Here is a 15,911-nt window from a genome sequence, read left to right as displayed (position 1 = left end):
TTTCAGTTTTTCAGGGCTTTATGAAAATTTAACTTTGTCATGCTTGTGTGTTTCAGATTTTAAGAGGCTTGGATCTCAGAGCAATAATAGGTCCATGTTTCCTTGCCTCACTTCCCTCACTGTTTTTGACAGTTTTGGCACCTGCTCAGTTCTGTAACCTACCCAGGAGGAGGCTGTTACTTCTGAACAGCCCATGCAGCTCAGTTATATTGACTTTAAGTGCTTAAAGCAGCTTAAAAGCACTGGCAAGACTGTTTCTGGCAGTGATGAGCAGGAAACATGTCATTAATTCTAAAGACCTTCAAATAACTTTCAGATATTAATTAGCTCCTGGTTCTGTACAGCCCATCTAAGCTGAAATACCCATTTTAAACCTCCATGGCACAGCAGCTTTCAATCAGGAGTTAATGGGACCTGCCCCTGGATGCTCCATGGCTTCCCAAAGCACAGCTCTTGGGCTGAGGTTGTGGTTTGCCTCAAGGGCACTTCTTCCAAAGAAATGAGTTAAGTAACATGTCACAGCAGGATGGAATTCCAAGCAAGAAATGCCCTAAAAGGCAGGGCTTGGTGGCATCCCCAGGAGCTGGGAGTGACTGTCTTGCAGTAGTGCCATGGAAGAGCTGTCCATAAGGATGGGGAGCCCTTGGCTGGAAACAGGATCTACACAGGATGGGGAATGTTCTGCTTTCTCACTACTGCACTGAGGAGAGCTATGGGTATTTAAGTGTTCAGAATACAGGATTGCCATAGGTGACTGCTATAAATAGTAGAAATACAAATAAACAATCTCCCAAAACTTGGGAGCAGGTTTAGTTTCCAGTACCTGGAAGTACAAAAGGTGGAAGACAGAATCCTGTCCCTTTGCTGTAGAAGGCAAAGTCAGAACTGAGTACAAGTTCACCATCATTTTGGTTGCTCAGGTGGCTGATTTGGAGTAGGTTTGTACTCTGAGAGGCTCAAGAGAAAATGTTTTGAGAGGGGCATGTGCAGGATTCCTGTTGTTGTGGGATTTCCAACTTCAAGACAGCACCTGGTGTGCTGGTGCAGCCCCGTAGTGAGCCCTGGTCCCAAAGGAAGCACTTGGTGTGGCTGATTCCTGAAGGGATACAATATGCCCTGTGTAATCCAAGCAGTCAGCTGTCCTGACAGCCTATGCAGGCCAGCAACAACTGGGAATGTTTTTGTGTGCAGCGGGAGGAAGAAGGAATGAGGTGGAACTCTGTCAAATTAGAAATAAAAACCCCAAACCATCTTGTACAAGATAAAGGGACCTTTCTTGGCCTTTTAAACCAGAAGTGGAGATGCTGCAAGCAAGTTGGCACAGTCAGACTTTGGTCTCAGTTTCAGTTCAAAATTTACATTTCATAAAACAACACTCCTAAATTAGGCAGTTTGACATACCTCCCTTAAGCCAGCTGTATGGAACAACTGGCAAAAGTCTTGCCATGGGACTAAAGGCAGTGATTTCTTTTGTCAGAGATCTTTTCTAGCTTAGGGTAAGTCACCTTCCACTTCATTTATTTCCCCATTCTTTGATGATGGTGATAACAGAGCACAGATACTTTCCCCTCTGTGGGCTGCAGGTACTATGGTGAGCTGTGTGAATGGCAGGATTTCTGATTTGTATTTTTGTCTTGTCCACACAAATCCTCTATCTGTCAACTGGACTTGCAGTTCCTGTGCATTTCTACATGTCTGCTGCAGATGTAAAATCCCTTATCAGTGCCACAAAAGGCAGGGTAATATTGATGCATCCTCCCAGTTTGTGATGTGCTCTCCTCCTTGGGAAAGCAGGGGAAATTGAAGTTGGAGATCAGAAACAAATTCTTTCCAGAGAGAGTGCTCAGGCATTGGAATGGGCTGCCCAGAGAGGGGGTGGATTCCCCATCCCTGGAGGTTTTTCAACTGAGCTTGGCCGTGGCACTGAGTGCCATGATCTGGTAAAGGGACTGGAGTTGGACCAAGGGTTGGACTTGATGATCTGGGAGGTCTCTTCCAACCCAATCGATTCTATGATCTTGCTGTCCACAGTAAAATCCTCATGAGCTGATGTTGTGGACGGATGCAATTAAGGAACTAACCTGTGCTTTACAGAGCCAGAGGAAACGAACCACTGAGTGAGCCACAGTGTTACACCTCCCACTGGGCATTTCCAGCCTGTTCCCTCTTCCTTCCTCCCTCAGAAGATATATATATATATAGTAAATAGCCTAAATGAAGCACTGGGGGAGGTGGCACCCCAGGCAGATGTGGTTGCAGAGCCTGAGTGGCCCCAGCTGGAAGCAGCTGACAATGCCCTGGCCAATCCTCTGAGCATCCCCATCACCCCACACCGGCAGCAGGGGGATGGCCCAGACAGCTACGCTGCTATGCAGTGGGAGGAAGGCTCTTTAAATAACTACCAGTGGCTCCTATTCCCTGAGTGTGTCAACATGGAGTTGTTGTTTCACCCTCTGAGCAGGAAAAATTAGTCAAGTAATTGTGTGGCAAGAAAGTGACAAAAATGAAGTAATGTTTTCTGGTTTTTCTAGTTGCTGCATCTGTTTTATCACACAGCAGATACTTTCCTTGCCATTTTGCATTTCTAGTCATAAACCTCCAAGCAACAGATGAAAACCAGAACAAAAGAGGAATAGATTTGGCTAAAATCAGGGGAGTATCACTCTCTTGAACCTCATTACTCCTAAAGAATACTTGTCTGTGTTTGGGAGTATTCAGATTTTGAGGGGGTTAAGGCAGTGCTGGTCCCTTCCCGTCTCATTGTTAATCTTTGCACGTGGTTAAGTTACTGTGCATAATCCAGTCTTGAAAAGCCTGACTAATTTTTGCAATATACCTTACACTCTCTGCCTCTTCTTATTCCAGATGAATAAAAGGTATTGTGGTGCCAATTCCATAAAATAGGATTTAATTTAGTTAGGATTGCCTCACAGCCCATTATGATCCCAGATAAATCCATACAACTCTCTTCCTCTTTCATATTTCCCCAGCACAAGGAAGGAATGTTGGCAGTGGTACAGAAAAACAAGCCATTAGTGTTCAGGTTAGCACTGTAAATTGGCAACAGACCTCAGCTCTTTGTCTTTTGACAAATTATTAGATAAATCTGAAATTGCAGCTACCTCCTTTATGATGTTTATATGTCTATAGATCAGATTCTATCCTTGCTAGCCTGGTCTTCCTGCTACCCTAATTTCAGGTTTATTCTAAGTATTTTCCATGCAGTTTCTGCTTTTTGAAGTGGACATCATTAATCCAGTCAAAAGATGTGGCCTCTAATGTTTCTGGGGAATTAAGTTGCTCCTTTCCACACTGTTGTACTTTGTTTGCTTTTCTTTACTGCTCTGAAAACACATTAGTAGAAAAAAAACATCATCTATGGGATGTTTTTGCTCTGTTGGCATCCAGGCACAGTCAAGTTTCCCATCTCTTGGGTTGTTTCTCCTTAGAGCCAAATGATACTTTCTTTAACCAGTCTTCTAGTTCAGCAGTTTCCTTTGCAAAGTCATTTTTGTTTGGGTTTTGTTTGTTTTTTTTAAGTGCTCCTCGCCTTAGGATAGCAGTGCCTGCTGCCCTAACCACACCACACACTGTACTGTAGGACTTGTTGGAAGACATCAATGGTTTTGTTTAGTGAATGGATGTTTGAAATGAAGTGACTTTCAAACAGGAATAAAGTCTTTTACTCAGCTTTCTAACCTTTCTTCCATTCAACTGTTTTTTAATTAAAAGCTGCTACCAGGCTGTGACAAATGATGTGAAGAGGAAGAGAGCCAATGGCAGGATGGTGAACTTGCTTATAATTAAGTTATTAAAGGCACAATTGCAGGAGGTTGCAGTTTGAGGAAGTGGCCCAGGATTCAGTGTGAACGTGTAGAACATCAGCTGGTTAAAACTTGGTTGTAATAAAGTCAAGGTCATGGGTTCAATCCCCTGTGTGGGCCACTGACTTAAGAGTTGGACTCGATGATCCCTGTAGGTCCCTTCCAACTCAGAATAGTCTGGGATTCTGTGAAAATGGTTCTGGCTCTGCCTGTGGGGTGTTCAGCTCTGAGCTGCCCACTGCAACAGCAGGAATCAGTCTTTGAGCTGTAACAGTCATGACAACATTTAGAATTACAGCCCAAAGAGCAAAGCATTAGGAATAGAAAAATAGATAGTTGTGCTACTGTACAGAGCTGTGGTTTGAGTCTGGTATGTAATTCTAGTCTGGTTTTCTGGAGGGGTGGATGGGAGAGCTGGAAAAACCCAAAGGAGGGCTGATTTTTAAAGGTGCCTAAAGGCAAGAACATCAGACTGCCCAGGAGAAGCTTCAGCCTGGAGCAGAGGGGGCTAAGGCAGAAGATAAAGGCTTATAAAAATCACAAATAGCAGAAACAGCACCAACAGGTAGTGATCATTCAGAATTTGCCCTGTAGAGACTGAGGATCACCCCAGATGTGCTGTCAGAGCCTGTTCTGAGTTCTCCAACACTCAGTGGAGTTACTGGTAACACGGCAGCAGGATATTGGTTATGGGGTTAGTTTAGTTTGCAGCACTTCAGACAGCAACTGGACAAAATAAGGGAAGAAGCCTGTCAGGAAGTTTAACTACACCACCACCAGCTCTGCCTCAGAAAGACCTTGAGCTGCAGCATGTTGGAGGTTTGGAAAGTGTTCCGGAATAACATCCCTCCCCTTTCCTCAGGCAGGGGAAGAGCAGGATGCTGGGCTGTGTGTGACCCAGCACTCTGTGCCTGAGGAGTCCCAGTTGTTGGCTGCCTGACTTGCTTCTGACATTCTTAAGTACTCTGCTAAATCTGAGGGGCAGGACTTGCTTTTCCTGTCATACTTCCTTTAAATGTGCTATAATTTTGATGTTAACAGTCAAAAAGTACTTTATTTCCTAAAAGATAATGCCAATCAATGCCTGACTTTACAGTAGATGTGAAGCATCATTAGTGGTAGGCAGATAAAATGCATGTTTGTATCTTTGTCTCTCAGCTGCATGAAATTCCTTCAAGTTTAGTATATTGGCCAGTCTTACCTCTCTTCAGGTAATTTTTTTAGAGGTAGCATTTTTCTTCTATTATTCTGTCCTAAAATATCACATCTACTGAATAATATCTGTCCCAAACCTACTACATTATGTAAACATTCTCAATCCAGCTCCTCCTAATTCATAATCTTTGTCATAGAATCATAGAATGGATTGGGTTGGAAAAGACCTCTGAGATCATCAAGTCCAACCCTTGGTCCAACTCCAGTCCCTTTACCAGATCATGGCACTCAGGGCCACGGCCAATCTCAGATGAAAAACCTCCAGGGATGGGGAATCCACCCCCTCTCTGGGCAGCCCATTCCAATGCCTGAGCACTCTCTCTGCAAAGAAGTTTTTTCTGCTCTCCAACTTCAATTTCCCCTGGCAGAGCTTGAGCCCCTCGTGCCCCCTTGTCCTATTGCTGAGTGCCTGGGAGAATAGACCAACCCTGTTCATTTACAGTTATCTTTCTCTCTAACAAAGCTGATTTCATTTCTACACCAGCAAGTCAAACCCTGACCTTTTTGTAGCTTTGATTACTTTTAGGAGTTAATGAACCTGCTCAGTCCTACTGTAGTTCCTTTTCCTTAGAAGCTGCATTAATTGTGCCATAACCCAGACAGGGTTTTCCAAAGACATCATTCCAGTGAGCACATTCTTGCCTTAATACCACACTCAGACACGTGAGGGCTGTGAGATTTGGAGGAGCAAATGCAGTGACACAGCCTGAAAGTGCAACGCTGTCGGTGCTGGGCTCGGAATTCCGCCTGTGCCAGGGCTGGGCTCGTGTTTCCCTGGTTATCCAGCAGCTGTTGGGGCCGGGCTGGTGAATGGAGCCCCTTGTCTGGCCGCTGGAGCCAGTGACAAGTGTCTGGGCTTCCCATCGGGAAGTGGCCCAGCAGCCCCGAGCTAAGTTTAGTGCCAGGGATTTGTTTCTCTGACTTCATGTGCTGCCCCCACAAAGGGAACCAGCCCACAGGGCTGAGAAGGAGCAAGACAACTAAACCTCCCTCAGCCAGACTCTGGGGCTCTCCTGCCAGGCATCCACATTAGGAGTTTTCCTGGTTCTGAAGTTAACACCACAGCATGCAATTTTTGGGCAAGTATTCTTGCTAAAGTTCAGCTTTTCTTGGAGGAAAGGAAACGCTGGTTTATTTTCTGAGACAAATATATTTCAAAGGAGGCAAGATCACAGAGGTGTTTTAGTCAAATGAAGTAAATATTTTTAAAAAAAGGAACCCTCTTCATTGTTCAAGAGAAGAAAATGGCTGTGGATGATGGTTTGAACAGCACATCAGCTGCTGACAAATGAGGTTGACAGTTTCATGATTTATTTTTAGCTGGAGATTTTTTTTTCAAACAGAAGTTCTGTGCAGCCTTGGCAGTTGCTGCATGTTCGGTGCGGGTGGATGGAACTGAGAAATTGCATCTGTGCTAACAAGCTTTTTGGGATTCCATTAAAAAGTTAAACTCATGTACTGGAAACTGAAGCTGTATCAGCTCACCTGGGGAGCTCTGCCCTCTGAACACCCTCCAAAAGGTAAGCAGTGCTGCCTGGCCAAGGCTCTTGGAAAAATACTTAACTTGGGCCTCAAGATGACATCAGCTCAGCTTTGGGCTGTTAGATTGACATTTTCTTTCTCTCCTGAGCTGGCAAGTCACTCAGTTAGTCTCTACCCTCTCCTTCCAAGTTTTCCCTCTAACTAGAAAGGCTAAAAATAAATTTCAAAAAGGCAGCTGAGAAACAGTTTAATGTGGTCATTGTTCCAGGTGCTGAGTCTAATACTGTAAGACTTCTAATAAGGTGTCATTATGTCACTGGGAAGGCAGCTTGGATGTTTATGTCATGTTAGCTCAAAGGTCTGATCAGTTAGTGCTTTACATTTCAAAATAAACATCTCCCCAGCCTGACTTCATGAGTGTGGATATTTCTTGCTGCCTTAGGGATCTGCTGAGCCGGGTTTTCAAGTAGCCTTTTGCAGAAGAGCTCTTACTTCAAATGTTTGTGTTAACACTGGGAGTAAATAGCTTCTCTTTGCTTTGCTTAGAAGTAGATAATATCTCGGCTTTGATGTGGCCAATAGTAGCAACTCCTCAGGAATTCTGTTGGAGTGAAGTGTAATCCACATTAAGCAACTTCTCTCCCAAAGTACTGATTAAAAAAAAAAGTGCTCAGTGACTTGCTGTAAGTTGTCATAATGTTTGGCCATCCCACCTTTCCTGGAGCAGGACTGGGTGACCTAATCCTCCTCACCCTTTGCACTGGAGAGGTTTACTGGAACTTGCCAGGACAGAGAAAGAATGTCAAACAGACTTTTCAGCTGCAGTTTCCCAGTTACCTCTGAAATCTGTGTGTCCCTTCCCTGCACTCCTTTCCCTAAAGCCATCACTGTGGGATTAGTTGCTGTCCACTGTAGAGGAAGAGACTGGAACTTCAGTACTCAATGGAAAGAGGTATGTGATACAGAGCATCCACAGCTGCTGCTCTCTGCTGTTTCCAGGTCCTCACAGTTGTAAAGCTTTATGGGAGCTGAGCAAATCCCTTGGTAATTGAGGGAACAAGCTTTTTGAGGCAGTGTTCAGGATTTGCAAAGAGGTTACATCTGTAGCTTTTTCTTCTAACCCCCTTTTTGTACTTAACTACATTGAAATCTCTTTTTGTTCAGGAAAGTGGTTTTTTTTTCTTATTGTGCTGTTGGGCTTTGGTTCCTCACCCAGAGGCACATTTGAGGAAGTCAGACTGGTACTGTGGGTGGATTCTGGTGCTTCTGACTATCCCTGGTGTCTGTCACAAGATATATCTGTTGTACCTTTTAACAACTGTCAGGTCTAGCTCACATGAGTTCCTCACCCTAAAGTGGTTTTTAAATGCATCTGAACCTCTGCATTGCTTTGCTGGCTCCATTTATCCCAGGATTGCCTTCCTGACAAGAGTTCTGTGAGGATACAGGATCTGAGAGGTAATGGGAGCCAGACAGCTGAGTTAACAGCATTGTACTGACCATGATCAATCGTTCATCTACTTGGAAATTCTCTCTTAAAACAGAAAAGCTACCAAATGCCTCAGCAGATGGTTCAGTCACAGCCTGTACATTGATCTATAGAGATATTTATGCATCTTGCACTCAAGGAATGGAGATTTCCAAATGAAGACTTAGGGGCTTAAGCTTGATTTATTTCATATGTCTTCTGCACCCAAAAGCTACTTCTTTACCAGAAATTAGTTGAGGGAGAAATAGGGAAGTGCTGCATTAGGTTGATAATGGGAGAAATGGTTGTGTGTCCCTGACGTCCGAGCAAAGGAATGGGCTGAGAGACACCTCTCTGTGGTGACATTAATAACAAATGGAGGGGGCACTTATACCAGGGAAACAGAAGCCAGGGTTCTTTCTATCAACATTAGTTTGGTAGTCTTTAAAATCTCAACTAACCACTTGTAAAGTGCAGGTAGACAGACAATGTCTTGAATTCTTCATACACTGGTGTAAGTAAATCAGTTGAGATCAACTGGTCTCTCTCCTTGTACCAACTAAAATTCAACAACAACAAACCCCCAAACCTTGCCTGGCCTTGGATTTTTATATCAAGCTAGCTAAGAAACACATCTTCTAGGTAAAGACCCACCACGTTAGCCATTATATCATATCAGCCCTTTATCATATTTCAAAATAAATCTGTTCCTAAGAGGTGAGGTGTATGGAGAGCCTTTAGGTTTTTCTGTACATTTCTCACTCTGATACCAAAGGTCACTTTTACAAACCTTTTCTATGTCAGATATATTTAGATAATTGAGGCAAGACAGTGCTACCAGATTGGCTCAAAATATTTCCTTTTATATGATATGAGCTGTTCATGATGCAATTTTGTCACTGACTCTGAAGTCTCCTCCCTTTCTGTCTCTCCCAGACTGGTGCCATAAATAGAAGCCTATTCCTTGCCCATCCCAGGTTCTTGGCTTGGAGCTGTGTTTCTTGGCTTTACTCAGTGGGTTGTTTACAACACTTAAGCCTTGCCCCACTCTGTGGGAGGCCCAAGGACTAACTATGGATTTGCTCAAGCAAACCACGTTATTAAGAGTCTGGTTGCTTGCAGGAGAGGAACACCTGGGAATGGCATTTAGTTAGAGCCTGCATTTTACCAGAGCCATATGTGAGCTGTCTGACCCCTTTAAACTGGTGTTTTTCATGGCCACAGAGATGTCAGCAAAAAGACCAGGTGGTCCTTTTGGGTAAAGGGTGAAGTCTGTTCCAGGGTAAAGGAAGTTCATGGGTCAGTTCTCTGCTACCACATTATTAGACAGCAGAAACTTGGCCTGTTCAGCACTGGTTTGCTTTTCAGAATGCAGTTTGTCTTGAGTATTTTTGGTTAGTAGGAAGTGCTGAGACTTGGCTTCAGAAGCAGAGCTGCTGTAGAACTTGGTGCTGTTCCAATCGTGTCAGCAAAATAGGAAACCCACTCGCTGCTGTGTTATCAGTTTTGTTTCCTCGTATTCATTAAGGCAGAAATCCTCCCACTAAGGAGCCAGTTAAAGATCTGAAAGTGGTGTGATGTAACATGGTGTGTGTTTTGAATGTGAAATGGAAAATACCAATTATACCAGCAGTTGTGAGGTACCTGATGGTCAGCTTTCCATGCCTTGAGATGACCACAGCCTGTGCCTTGGTAGCCTTAAAAACAGGCAAATAAAATGAGTCTGTCTGCAAAGTAGAATGATGGATATTTATACTGGAATTTAGTTTAAAGACTAAGCAGTGAAATTAAAGTGCAATATATGGAATATGCAGGGTCTTGGTGGCCTTGTGTTCAAGGGTTCCTGTGTGAAAAAGGGCCCTGTGAGGAGGCAGAGATCACTCTGTGTGTGTATATACACAAACTTATACACCCTGTGGTGGTTTGATGTAAAACACTAATGTATCAGATTGAGACTGGATGCAATAACCAGTATTGACTCTATAAACCTGTCTTTGTCTTTCTCCCTTCCACTGACAAACCAGCCAAATCCTTTTCAGAGCTGTATTTTCATTTACACATTCTTGCCTTTGATGAAGAGACACTGACAGTTGGTTCTGAAACTCAGAATATAGCAAGTTTTTTAGGAGCAACCTGAACTATACATTTCAAAGTGGCATAGTCAGCAAGAGTTCCTTTTATTCAACTTTTTCCCACTGCTGGAAGAACTAGAAAAATGGTTCTAAATGGATGACTTAAGTTGTACAGGAAGGGTAACCACTCTCAGGAAACAGCTTTGAAGGGCACCCCAGGAGACAGTGAAAATTGCTGGGAAGAGCTGCTGTGCCTGAGAGGTGATTGCTGCCACTGAGGAAGTTGAGTGTACCAGAATTAAGACTTTATATTGTGCACTGACTGTGAAGGGAATAGGAACAGGATGCAGATGTGGTGGGTGCAGTGTCACAGTGATGGCCTGCAGCATAAAATAGCTATCTAGGAAAATCAGCTGTAAAGGAAACAATGCCAGAAAGAAGCTTGATTTTCTTCTGCCTGGGTGCATTTGACAGGACCTTATGCACTGCTATGCACTCCCTGTCCTTTCCAGTGGGGAACACCTTCAGAAGGGCACAGAATTGCCCTGTACAGCCAAAACCTTTCTCCCCCATAATGCCAGTGCTTGCAGCTCTGTGATTCCTACCTGGAGCTTGTTAACACACCAGCCAACCATTGGGCTTTGGCTACAGCTTCCTCTGACAGAGGCTAAAATTGATAGGGATATTTGCAAGTTACATTAATCCAGCCTAATTTCCTGCTAATCCTTCTTTATTCCGTATACTGATTACTCATCTGTTGTATTTTAACTAAGCACTAAATGTGATATTTTAGCTAAGGTTAGTAACTATTACAGCTGAGACTCGTCTAGCCACAAATCCATATGTAACTTGCCCTTTTCTGGTACCAATTTTTGTCACAAAGCTCATCCATGTGAGGCTGTGCTGTCAAATCAGATTTGAGGATTCTCTGTGTATTAACAGATATGCTGAGCTTAGTACAAGTACCAATTCAGAATGCTTAGAGCAAGTAAGAGGGGAGAAAACAGCGAACTGCAAGAGGGAAAGAGAAAGCCCAGGAGCTCTTAAGTAAAGACTGCTGGGTAGTCATGCAGAAGGATTCACTGAGCTTGGTTTTGGAAGAGGAAGAGAAGTCCCTCACTTGTCAGAACTTCAGGAAGAACAGCATGTCCTAAGGCACTGGCTTTGTCTAGTTAATTTGCCACACGCATTAGGAGATGGGTGCCAGGGAAATAACTGCTGTCAGAAGCCATGTGGGGAAAGCAACTCCTCATTGTCACAGCATATCCACAGTTCCATATGCTCTTTTTCCACATCCACAGCCTTACACAACACAAACATTTGGAAGCAGCCAGGTTCCTTACCTTCAGGGTGATTGGAGCCCTCATCACGTGGTGCTGCTGCCCTTCTCACAGAACGGTGGAGTTCATGGATTATGGAAGTGCTGCTTTGTTTCCTTGGTGGGCTGTAACAGCTCCTCTCTCCCTGCTAGAGTCAAACCATGACTGCCCTCGCTCTGCTCCCTTTTATACCCCTCTGCAAGCCCACCACCCTCCCAGGTGAGAGACTGCCATGGTGAGTGTTCATTAACCCTCCCATGTCCACCTGTTACGGGGAGCCTGGGCTGCTACAACCCAACTCTGCTGTAAAACCAGGGCTTTTAAAGAACTCATCCAACAAATCTTAGGTTTCTGAGAGGAAACCTGGTGGGGCCCTTTTGGAGAGCTGTCCTGAGTGTTACTAGATCAGCAAATACACAGCTCAGACTGGGTGCACTGTACTGGCCTTGCTTTCTGTGTTGTTCCAAAAGACAGAAAATCCTGACACATCCAAGAGCATTCACTCTTTCAGTGCTTGTACCTCTCTGAGATGTGTATTTTCGCTAAGATCCTTTCTTGTTGATTCATGTAAATAGTGCTCCAGGAATGGTATGTGGAGTGGAAAAGTGAATCAATCTGGGCGGTCCCCTTAAGGGGTGATCTGTTTTGTAATTTGTGCAAAGGAATTTCTCCAAGGAAACTGTTTGCTTTCTTCCCAAACACTGTTGCCTAACTCCTAGTGGAACAAAACTCTGTCTCTGTAGCTCATCTCAAAATCGTTTCAACTTGCAGACCGGTCCCCACATCCTCTGTTTGTTCAGCATTCCCTGGAAAGCTCCACCCTCACTCCCAGCTAATAACCATGTTAACCCACAGCTCGATTTTCCCAGTCTCTCCTTGGCCCTCCCGGGAGCACTTCCCTTCCCACTGGCCCCAGTGCTGCGAGCGGGGATCGGCTGCTGGTGGGGGCCTTTGTGCTGGCAGTGGCAGCCCAGGATTTGTGGTGCCAGGCAGCCTGTTTGCCAGCTGGGAGGCACAGCATGAGCGTGGGGACAGTCCTCTTCCAGTCCAGCAGTTATGGCAAGGAGGGGAAGCTGCTGCGCTGCCTCGGCGAGGGAGCACCCGAGCCTGGCATGAGCCTCTCAGGTAGGATGCTCAGGGGTGTAATCCCATCCTGTCCCTTTCCTGTGGTCCTCCAAGTGCTTCAAGGAGTGTTTGGCTCCTTTCAAGTCTATCTTTGCCTTGTTGTATGAGACCAACCACAGGCAGGTCTGGGGTTGCCAGCTTTTACTGGGATTTTAGGATTGTTGAAATGCTTCTTTCTGTGAGCAGTTACACAGTGTTTTAGAAATAGAGGCCACTTCGGCACTTGATGTGACTCTAAAATTTAAAATTTAGCATATTCATCTGCTCCAGGACTGAAGAGATTGATAACTGAAGTGTTGGCAGCAAGGGGAGGGGGACAAAACACTCCTTAGATGTTGACTGAGTAGGAAAAGCATTCATATCCGGAGAGGCAAATGGTGCAGTGGAAATAAAGGAAAGGAAGGCGAGGGGTGAAACGTCACCTCCTTGTGTGACCGTGTGTGACTTGTACAGTAAGTGATGATGTAAGTCTTCCATTGTATAGGAAATGAAGGTGATGATAATATATGATTTATGGTCAGCCTTGAAAAGGAGCTGATATAAAACAGAACTTCCCAGCTCATTTCCTCACTTTTGGTGCAGACAGAGCTTGCAGACTGTTCAGCTGGAGGGGCATAATTTGTGATATGCTTTGGTTACCTCAGTTTCCTTAATGACTTCTATACAATTATGATGTTCCACTGACCTTTTGTAGCCTCATGTACTGGCTGGTGCAGGTCCCACACTGTGTGGAGCACCGTGGGTTATTATGAAATAGTAAGAGGTTCTTTATATCCTGGTGAATTCCCCTTTAGCAGATGTTGGGTAACCTTTACAGTTACTTAAGCATTCAAGTCACTCTAACATGAAAGTGAAGGAAGTTAGTGAGACATGAGCTCTTAAAAGCATTTGATTTTTAGGTAATGTGATTTTTTAGGTAAGCACTGTAGCTAAGTGATTGAAGCTTCTCATCAAACATTAACTTCTGCTGGCTTTTTCTGTACATCAAGTGGGTGTTAAGAACATGTGCCAGCCTCCCAGGCATTCCTAGGAAGTGCTCGAAGTCCCCTGTCTGCTTTGGCTGCCCCCACCACTCCAGCACAGCCCCAGCCGTGGGTCTGTGTGGGCAGAGCTGCTCAAGTGGAATTGCTGCCGGCTTTGCCTTGGCCACAGTGGGCTCAGCATGGGCAGGGGCTTCCTGCAGCAGCTCTGGAGCTGAGCTGGCACTGGGCTGCTCCAGGCTATCCATGGATACCTGGATAAACACCCTGTGCTGTCTGGGCAGCAGGGCTTGAGTGCTCAGTGCTTTTCTGGCTGGAGAAAGAAACTTAAAGGATGCTTTGGTTTAGAATAAATGCTTATATTTTTGTTCAAAGCCTTTCATATATTGACAGATACATAATTAAAAGTAAGAAGATATTTAAACACCATCAAGGTATTTCAGAGCTGAAAGGCTGGGTATTTTTTGGGAACTCCCTACGTTTGTGTTTGCTCCTTAAAGTCAGAGATTTCATATAGCACATTTGATTTTGCTTAAGGCACTGGAACACTAACATAAGCCACTGTAGGAGTATAAAGAATGTATTATTTAATTAAATATGTATTTGTATCCATAAAGAGAGCTGGTTTTAGGAACTGGTGTTCTTTCCTCGAGCTTAACAACTGGACATACATATGCACATACCCAGCCCTTAAAAAAATAGAGTGGGATGTTGGCAGCCATGCTGTAGTGTAGGTGGCTGGGCATTGGGATTTCTTATTTTCCATGACAGCACCCAGTCTGATGGGTTAATATATTGTAAAACTAATTGCAGTTGATAGGAATAAAAAGTTTATGTAAATATTGCATCTGCAGGCAGTGCAGTCAAAGAACTGACATTTTGGTGGCTTAATCTCTAGACACTTTTGTTCCTGCCAGAAGAACCTTGATAGAGACTATTTTGGTGAGGTTTGGGAGGTATGTGATTAAGTAATTGAAGGATGAACAGGTTGCGCAAGCAGTAGAACTCTAAATAATTACCAGAAATGCAGTCAAAAGCCACTTAGCTATGTTTAAAACAAAACCAGAACAAACCTTAGTCACTTACTTTCTCATGTACCTAGAATACAGTTGAAAGATTGCATTAGAGGCTGGAACCCCCAGATCTTCATTTTCCAGGCTTGAGCTCTGTCCTATGACACAGATTTGGCACATTACTGTGCCTGTTTCTTGGCACAGGCCCCTTCCTGTTTTGTGTCTCACTGACTTCCCAGTTTTCCTGTCCTGTGTTGGGTTTGGGCTCTTGTTCTCTTTTCAAGTGCCTTATAGACCAGCTCTTGCTGGTGTGAGTCTCAGGGGCCTGGGAGGAGGGGGCAGGTAAAACCTCAGCACGTGTTCTCTGGCTAGTTTGGCTTCTCAGCCCTCAGAAATGGCCAAAGCAAGGACTGTATGGCAGAGGAAGCCTCAGACTTTTTTTAAAGAGAACTTTTTATGTTCAGTACATTTAATGAAGTCTCTTTAGAGTGTACATGTCCCTAAGTAAGTTCAACAAGAGAAGTTGGAAATAGATATTGGAACAGGAACCTACAGCAGTTGTGCCATCAGAGAAAAAAATATACAACTTTTTTTTTGCTCTCTTGAGCAGCCCATGTGTATGAAATCCCACCATTGCTCTTTCTTGCATCTTAATATTGGAATTTATTCTGCTTCACGTTCCTGGAAAACCTCTCTATGGCTTAGAAAGCCAAGGAGAGTCTTGATACAGCACTACCATAAAGTGTTCAGATAATGTGGCTTCTTACGACACTTCTTTCTAAAACCCTGTGGATTTCGACTGGTTTTAATTACACAAAAAACTGTAGGGACTTTTTCTTTTGTTCATAAACACATCTGATTCCTCTCCCTGCTCCCTTGTACTAAGAAGTTTTCATCAGCTGTCCTTTGAAACAGCAAATCAGAACTGCCTGGGTATTCAGAGAGGCTGCTGCCAAATACCCACCATCACCTGCACCACCTTCTGTCCCTGTCAGTCTTCCATGTCTTCTTTAATATGTTACAAGTCACTATCACTCCTGTCAGTACTGATTCAGTTGCTTATACATCTCACTTGTGTCATAATTCAGTCTTACCTGTATTTGTAATGTTGGTTTCAGATCCAGGCTGTCTGTGTTCACCATAGGAACCATAAAGATGTAAAACATCACATTTTGTCATTGAAAGGTTTCCTTCACTACTTCATGTAATTTTAAAAAGCACTTGTAATTTTTAACCTATTTTTATATATATGAATGCTTTAAAAATTTCACATAGATATGTGTGTAAATAGAAGTATATACAATATAATATTAAATTGAAATTTTATATATGTAGCTTGCTACTTGGTATAGAGGTAGTTCACCAGCTTCTCCAGCCCCTCCTAGAAGGAATCTATAGAATGAAGAGTGGGCA

The 15,911-nt window shown here is 43.9% G+C and overlaps 1 protein-coding gene across 1 annotated transcript in view; it reads left to right on the top strand.

Annotated features, from left to right (window-relative positions):
* ABL2 (ABL proto-oncogene 2, non-receptor tyrosine kinase) overlaps positions 1-15,911 on the top strand; it is a 48,936-nt gene that overhangs the window by 16,470 nt on the left and 16,555 nt on the right. The gene's annotated exons all lie outside the window — the stretch shown is intronic.

The sequence above is a fragment of the Pithys albifrons genome, chromosome 10 (genome assembly GCF_047495875.1).
Source record: "Pithys albifrons albifrons isolate INPA30051 chromosome 10, PitAlb_v1, whole genome shotgun sequence".
Classification (NCBI taxonomy): domain Eukaryota; kingdom Metazoa; phylum Chordata; class Aves; order Passeriformes; family Thamnophilidae; genus Pithys; species Pithys albifrons.
Note: the sequence above shows the minus strand (reverse complement) of the source record. Positions and strands in the feature narration are given on the sequence as shown.